Consider the following 9,029-nt stretch of genomic DNA (forward strand, 5'->3'; position numbering starts at 1 on the left):
AGTCTTGCCATTTAGCAGGAGCCAACCAGCCTGCCAATCTGGTCTCTCTCCAAATGGAGTTAATTATTTTCTCCCTGGTATCAGCTCATGTCATTCTATTAATAAAACAGCAACTTCAGGCCAGGATTTGATTGGTCAGTTCATTTGGACTTTATTTTCAGAGGTACTAAGCTGGTGCTGGTAGGAGCTATGGTTTGTACTCCTGTAAAAATGAAACCTTAGTTTTCCAATTGCGCTCTGAAAAGATGGGGCATCCAGCCTGGCATTGCATAAAGCCACTATTTGGCATTCAGAATACCCAGGGTGCATTTGCTGATGGATACTTATTAGATTCAGAAAATTGTGACATTTAATCTTGTTAAGGCAAGTGAGAAACAGGCTGCTCACAGTTGCGGGCAAAGGACATCATAAAATATCATGGTTAGTGGAATCTAGTTCTTTCTATAGCTGGCTGTACATAAATGCATGAAACAGGAAGTTGCTCTTATTCTCATGGAATTTTGAAAATAGAGGACAGTTACCACTAATGAACGGGGCAGGCTTTTATACATAATTCTCATTTTGGCCTTGTTCCCACTGAAACCCCTCCATTCCCTATCATAACTGAAGGAGCAGCAGATGTGGTCAAGCTGAGACCATATTACTGTTTCAATCAAGCGCTCTCGAATCCACACATTCCCTGGTCTAAAGAGGGTCTATCTAGGGCAGTCACATTAGCAAGATCACTCCTGGTAAAAACACTGTTCCCTGACCAATGCACTCAGGTCTGTCTTGCTGCATGTGCTACTTACTATGGATTTCCCTGAGATACATCAATAGCATCCAACAGAAACTTAGATTGCATGTCACATTAAACCATGGCTAAAATAAACTAAAATTTAATGTGAATGTGCTAGTGCATGCTGCTATCACAGATGTTTCAGTCCTCGACTGCTCCTCTTGACTACTTATTTTCATTATCTTGTTTTTCCTACCATGGGCTCTCCATGCCATAGGGAAATTGCAAGACTGAGTCAGTGTGGTGTGAAGTGCATAAGACTTGGGTCAGAAAGACTTACCTTTAAATCCTTACTCATGAAACTCCCTAGGTGACCTTTGGATTGTCACCACTCCCAACTTAACCTAACTTCATAGGGTTGTTGTGAGGATGAAACCGGGGTCTGTGTGTGTGTGCCATGTGTGCTGCCCTGTGCTCCTTGGAGGGAGGACAATATAGAAATCTTATATAAAGAGAGGGACAATCAATCATCATTCCACTCCTGCCACCATTTCGCGCCAGGAGGACAATTGATTTCATGCCCTAGTAAAGAAGATTTGCACAGGTAATTTGCATATTGTACTGGTTAATATTTACCACAGTCAAGTGCAAATGCTACTGATGTCAGTCATGTAAAACACTAGCCTAGTATGCATACAGTTGGGCCATGGAAGAGAACAATGATAAAGTGATTGAGGCAGATTTGAGAATTACAGCACTTTCAGAATTCAGCTCAGTAGCCCAGCTAGCAGTTTAGTACAGTCACAGATATTATTCCCATTCCTACCCTAGCACCTGGACAGCGGACTCAGGTACACAAAAGCCACATGGTCAGTCTTACCCACTATGGTGAGTTGCACGGCATTTCTATTTAAATTATAGCAATCATTTCTAAACTTCCATCTACACATAATGTTATGAGTTTGGGAGTGCCAGACCACTATAATCCCCAGATCTAGCTAGTGTTAGAATTTAGTTAAGGCTTGGGGCTCTAAATTGTGTGCATTTTTAATCCCTGGCTACAGCAACTGTTAAAAGCTAGTTAAGCCACGCTAGTTTCCTGTGAAGTGATAGCCTGGGTGATGGGCCACTTAGAGAACAAAGCAGATAAAGGACTGTGTGCCAGACAGCCAAAGGATGAGGCCCCTCTCTCAAGAGATAAAGCCAGAGCTTAGAGTACAGAGGTAGAAGCAAAGTGAACTAGAAGCTCAAGAGTAGAGAGTTAGGCGTTGTATGACCAAGAAGCCAAGCAGCTGGCAGAGAACGATGTATTATTTCCATTTGAATCCAAAGCTGTTGTTATGGCAGAAACAAGACCCTCTTGGTGTGTTGATGCTGTGAACCCTTCCATCATAGGCTCACGTTGTATATATGTGTAAATAAACCATATATCACAGTCTCCACCGTGCCTCATTCCTATAAGGAAACACAGACCTGGGTGAACACCCTGGAATCTTGCACCGCTCGGAGACTGGCAGTGGTGTGCAAAAATCTAAATCGACGTTGTGCACATGTTATGCAAATTTGTGTCCTATTGTGCCCACCCTGCTTTATTCCCAGTTGTTGCACTTGCCAACAATTATGCACTCACATTTTGTCCTCTCTGTCTTAAGCTGCTCATTCTGAGAGGTTAAAGCAGCAGCCTCTGGTTCTGGCACTATCAAGGCACAACTGTCTCCTTGCGGGGATCCATGGGCTCTCACTGCTCTCCCGATTCCAGAAGGATACTCCATCTTCACAGCTAGGCAAGGACACACCACATCTAAGCAGGCTTTTCAGAGTTCAGCTCAATGTCATCTCTAGAAGCCAGGCCTACCCCCAGATTTTAGCCCAATGTCCTCATAAAGCCTGATTTAGGCCCAAAGCCTACACTATCATCTACTAGACACTGAACAGGCCTTCCTTAATGGGAGGAGTTTCTTTTGGGGTATTCCCCTTGCCATATATGGTGTGGTGTTTTCTACCACAATTCCTCCAGCATCAGAGGAGAATCAGTCAAATTATTATGACACTGATTATTAACAATAAGCAACCATGAGCATCCTTCTCAGCCCAGCCAGACACAGAGATGCCTGATCTTTCTACACCTGAACAGCAGCTTTATTCTCCCAAGAATGCGTGGCCAATTTGGATTGTCACTTTTTCTCCGGACGGGGCTCTGTTATCAAACTTCACTTTGTGCAGAAATCAACATGTTCTAGTTACTTTCATGTCCGTGCTGGGAAAGGCTGCTTGTGTTTAAATGGTGCCTGCCAATGTCAACAGATTTTCAGTAAGAAGAAACAGTTTTGTGTTAGGTCTTGCCTGTCTCCGTAGCAGAAGCTGGTGAAAAAATATTTTTCTCTGCTCCAGAACTGCTTTCCCCTCCAAAATACGACAATCAAAACCATATTTAACTGTGAAAGAGTTGCTAGTTTACAGTTCTTCTACATTACAATATCATCTACACACACTGGAAAATTTACCAATGCCTGTTTACCTGAAGGATCAGCAACATACATAGATAACTTGCTTTAAAAATTCTGTAGCTTTTTACCAGTAACCAGGAATAAAAAGCAAATACGTACACCATATTATTATTGTCAGTAATAATATTTTTTATGTCACAGCTGCCATCCTTGGCTCCTTCAGGAGGAAGGGCAGGATATAAATTGATTGATTGAATGTATGTATGTATGAATAAAAAGAATAAATAGCTGTTATGTGACCCTCATTGGTCAACTTTTATCCTTTCCTTTCAGAGAAGTTGAAGATGCCTGGAAGATGTGTCTTCAAAAACTCCTGACAGACGGGGCTCTAGCAAGTCTCCTTCAGACTGGTGTTTTATTGCTGGTATATTTGGCCTCATGGTCCTGATACAATCTTCTCTGGAGATCACTCATAGCCGAGTAAGATTGTCTTGCATGAAAACAGTCTTAACAGTGAGTCTATAAGTGACTGTGGAGGCCAGTTCTGGATTCACATGTCCTTCCACAGTAGGGACATAGGTTTCTGAGTGGGAGTTGATCACGGTGAGGGTTTGCCAAACGTGCCTTCCTCTTAGCTTGTTTCTCCTTTTCGCTCTGAGTTTGAGCATCTTCAAAGTCCATGACACCTTTGATAAAGGCTGTTCTCTAATTGGAGCGCTCGTAGGCCAGTGTTTCCCAGTTATCAGTGCTTATACTACATTTTTTTATATTTGCCTTGAGAGTGTCCACCGGTATTTCGCTTTCTATTCTTAAGTTGGGAATAGAGTAGCTGCTTTGGAAGACGATAATAATAGTGTATTAGTGGTGGATTTCGTCTCATTCAGTTTGTTCTGCAATGCTTTCTCAATGCTGAAGGGGCTACAGACAGACACTTTTGGCTACAAAAGTGTGGCCAAAAATAAAAATATTTGTGATATAAAAAGTTTGGGGATTTCAGCAAGAAGTTATAGGATACGCACTGAATGGAAATGAAGCAGCATGATCACTCTAAAACTGTTGCGAGAGCAAACTGTATTAAAAGCAGGATTGCATATGATTGGCCTGATAGCAGCATGAGCACAAATAATCATGAATGCAAAATAAAAAATGACATCTGGAAGGGAACTCAGTCCATGTGTACCCTCTAGCTAGTGTGGGGCTGAGACTAGTTTTCAGGTTTGTATATGTGAGGTAAAGAGAAAAGGTTACGGGGGCGATATAGCATAGTCATCGAAAGAAAAACAGATTTGGGCAATGCGGCTGAATGGAAGAAGGATCCTTAGAGAGGCACCAAGTGGATGTTATTTGATTCTGCTGGACTACAGTAGATGCTGGTCTACAGACTATATTTGATTTTGCTTCTTTGAAAGCCACTTAGGTCCATCTTTGATGGAGAATAGTGGGGTGTAAGTTGTTAAAATAAAAATAAAATTGTATGCTGAGCTGCCAGGCCAATACCTCCCTCACTGTTTGTATTGTTATGAATTTACAGCAGTGGTGATGGTGGGGACAAACTCCCCATAATCTCTTCATTGAGTGAAAGATCAGAATTTGAGCAAACTCATACATTCCTGAACTTAGCAAGGACTGAGAATAACAAGAGCTAACTTCCTCATGAGGCCAGCCTGGGATGGTGGGTTGAAACCACGGTGCTGATGGCCAGTCATTAGCTCCTCAATGGAAGTCATCAACCAGGCAGAAGCTCTACCAAGCACAGAGGCAGGTTGTCCAGATAACAAGGTTTGATGTCACTACTGGAAGAGTGGGTGTCCTTTTACAACAGAGGTTTGGAGAACAGGGGTTTCTGAGCAGCAGGAACTGAGCAGAACTCCATGCGGGGACTGAAGGGCAATAGACATATTGGTTGGCAGGAGCAGGCTGTTGCAGGGAAACACAGGGATGGTGCTTAGTATGCCTCTGAATCCAGTGCTGCACTGCTGGGAAGGACAAGCCTCTCTTGGGATGTACATGCTGTGAACTCTCCCTCTGTCAAACTCAGGTGTATTTCTAAGACACTGTAGACTCGATCAAGCCTTGATTTGCCAATGGAAATACAACCCTGGTTAAACCAGGGCCAAGACTGCTGGAATCTTGTTCAGCCACTCAGCCCTCAGTGGATTTTTCCCTTTTCCCTTGCCATGGTCACCACTGCTCTCTTCCTTTGGATCCAGTCTACACTGCTGTCTGGAAGGAGAAGGCAAGACTGTGGTTCCTTTCTTTTACACTTATCACTGCTTGAAGAGGAGGCAGAGACATCAAAGAGGAAAATGAACAAGGCCAGAGAGCTGGCAGCGGGCTCTCTGCTGATGTATGAGCCTCAGCAGGTGCCCATTCAAGCTGACCACTGATGCCAGCCCTGAACATAGTATCATAAAAAAATATAGTAACACCTAGAGTGCTCTCTCATTCAAAAGAAACTAAAACCTGTAAATGTTCTGAAATTTCTCACAGCTTAGGAAAGTGTTGTGTGTTTGTGTATAACACAGTAAAATCGTTTCATTGCAGAACATCTTAATAAATAGGCAATTGTGAGATTGAAACAACAGTATTTACATCCCTGTCACAACCACACTCCTAGGATGGCTGTGAACCACAAACCCTTTAAACTGAACAACTTGAATTTGTCAGCCTTAGATGATATGCTGAAGATCACAGGATCTAGATAGTGCACAGGCATTAAGAAAATTGGAATGCTGCACTCTTGGTATAGATTCTCAATATAGGAGCCAACTCCTAGGGGCCGGGGTCTCTTCCCCCCACTCCAATAAAATATATGAGGAGCTACCCCTTCCCCCCAGTTGATGAGCATTGCCATTCAAATGGTGTGCATGTGCTGGGCTTGTGTTGGATTAGTGGGATGGGTCTTACCTGCCCCATCCAATATTTTATTCAAGTTGGCGCCCCTGATTCTCAAATATTATTTAAAGGTCAGAAAAAGCGAATCCACGTACATCAGTGAGAGTCTCTTTCACTTGAGTAAATATTCTAGAGTACAGAATGTTAAGGAATCCTCCTGAAAAATAAATGTTTGAGGTTAGGTTGTGTAAAAAGGTTTCATTTTTAAAAGCACATTTGAGAATTGAGAAAGGTTTGCAGAACAGTAGCTGTGTTAAATTCATAGCAGCAAAACCTTAGGAGTCCTGCATTACCTTTATTTACTGTGGAATGAGAACAGGATAGCCATAGCATCACTTATAATGCCACCATTTTATTATTTCAATTTGCTCAATGGTCAGGACTGAACACTTACTTCTTGATTTCCCCCCCCCCCATGAGGCACAATGACAATTGCTTGCTTAATTGAACAGCAGCAACCCAAGAAGGAAATGAAAGTTGTTGCTGCTTCAAGTTAAAGCAGGTGCTTGCCAGCATATTTAGCAGAATATGCTAGGTTCTGTTCCCCACTGGGCTATTCCTGCTCTCTTATTTGTAAGACAAGGAAACCGTAACTTGAAAAATAATGAGGTGTGATTTATAGGGCAATCCTATCATGTCTCTATCCTGAAGCTCAATGAGACTTACGCTCAGGTACACATGTCAAGAATCACAGCCTCAAACTCACATCTTTCTGCGCTCAAACATTCTGTCTACAGAGAGAGTACAGTATATAGCTATTTCTGGGTCACTTGCTGCACTGTCTCAGAACTTGGTAGTAGGCTTAGATTGTTATTAATTTCCAGGAAATGTGGCAACCCTACCCTGACTTTACTCTAGGACTTAGTATAGGACACAGAAAGTCAGCGACATACCGGTACATCTATCACTCCCTTTCCTAGATCTTAACCTCTTTTTGCAAATGCAGCTGGTGTTCTAGGCATCTTCTTCATACAGTAAATTTAATGTTTGGCAGACACCCTGGACAGCACAGGGTTTTATTATAGGCTTGTATGTAATGCAACCTGAAACCCACATGTGAGCCTCCTTCTCTTGAATCGCTATTTAAGCCTTGGACTTTACACCTCCAGCATATTTCCTTATGTGATAGAACAGAGTCCTCCTTCTCTGCTCTACTTATGGCTGGCTCAGCATTCCTCCTATTTTTAGGGAACTTCGGCCATGAAATTAATGCTTGGCTTTAAAAATAGGATATTTTAACATTTTTTAAATGGTGGCTGGTCATTTTGAAATGTTCTTTGCAAAGACGAGCCAATTTTACTCAACAGAAGTGGTATAATATGCCTTGTTCTGGAAGGTATGCCTATCTTACCAGGGGGTCCTGTACTACAAGGAAGATCTGGATTCATTACCTGGATTCAGCTATGCGCTTGAAGATGTTGGTTTGATTTCAAGACAGTGTTATTAGCAGAAAGGGGGGTGGGTTTCAGAAAAGGTTTGTCTCTTGCTCTGTAACTTCAGGGAGAGAAAGGAAGGGAGTCTTTGACTGCAAACCTATACACACTTTTCAGGAGCAAGTCACATTGAACTACCAGGTTACCATGCACCACATCAGCCTACAAAGCAGTAATTTTCAAATGGTCACTTGGGATCGCATTATGGATCAGTGGCAGATTGCCAACTGGGCAGGTTGCCAGCAGCAGGAGTTAGAACACGATGGCACAAGAAACTCCGGGAGGAGTTCACGTTATGAGACTGAATAGATGGGTTCCACACAGAGGTAACATGCCATTTGTGAGTTCTCATGCATAGGTCACCACATACACATGGTGAAGTGTGTACACATTGGCAGCACGCTGGACTGGATGGACCTTTGGTCTGATTCAGCAGGGCTCTTCTTCCGTTCTTAACATGTAAGTCCTACTGTATTCAGCAGAGCTTATTTTTGCATGTATGTGTGCATTAAAAGAAAGTGGGTGGTGCATGAGGTACAGTACTAACAGAATAGGTATAGGAGAACTGGTATCAGGCACCGTGGGTTTTATAACCTGGACCACTAGCACCAGTTCCCTAATCCTAGCACCATTATCATAAAACGAAAGTGCAGGTACCAGTACCTTTGCAAGAAGCTTCATCTGGGGATTATTATTTTTTTTAAAATGTTGAATCAGGTGACCCACAGGCTCCAATGACATCCCTTTCACCCATATTTAACTTGATGGACCTCTCCTTTTTGAGCAAGCTGTTGTGAATATTTTATCTAGAATCTCTTTACTTAGTTCTAGAGCACTGCTGCAAAATGTAAGGCCATTGGGGGTCCATAGTGGGGGATCCCACAGCATCCTCCTTATACTATTTGTGAATTACTGAACTGTTATCCAGGCAAAAAAGCAACTTCCTTAGCAGGGGCAAGGGGCTGACATAACAATGGCTGTGTTACCACATGCCTCAACAACACCAGCCCGCCCGCCAAGGTATCTGAAATTGGTAGGTGAAGGTAAAGGACCCTTGGATGGTTAAGTCCAGTCAAATGTGACCACAGGGTTGCAACACCCATCTCCCTTTCAGGCCAAAGAAGCCGGTGTTTGTCCACAGACAACTTTCCGGGTCATGTGGCCAGCATGACTAAACCACTTTGGGCACAATGGAACACCATGAAGGAAACCAGAACGCATGGAAACAGTGTTTACCTTCCTGCCACAGTGGTACCTTTTCATCTACTTGCACTGGCGTGCTTTCGACCTGTTAGGTTGGCAGGAGCTGAGACAGAGCAACGGGAGCTCACTCCGTTGAAGGGATTCGAACCGCCGACCTCCTAACCAGCAAGCCCAAGAGGCTCAGTGGTTTAGACTACAGCGCCACCCGCCAAGGTATGTGGTATTGACCATTTGCCATTATCAGTGGAGAAGGGGACCTGAATCAATTGAACTTTAGGTGCTGCTGTTGTGGGAGCTGTTTTGGCATGTGTGGAGATTTTGTAAGGCAAAGAG

The sequence above is a fragment of the Podarcis raffonei genome, chromosome 6 (assembly GCF_027172205.1).
Source record: "Podarcis raffonei isolate rPodRaf1 chromosome 6, rPodRaf1.pri, whole genome shotgun sequence".
Lineage (NCBI taxonomy): Eukaryota > Metazoa > Chordata > Lepidosauria > Squamata > Lacertidae > Podarcis > Podarcis raffonei.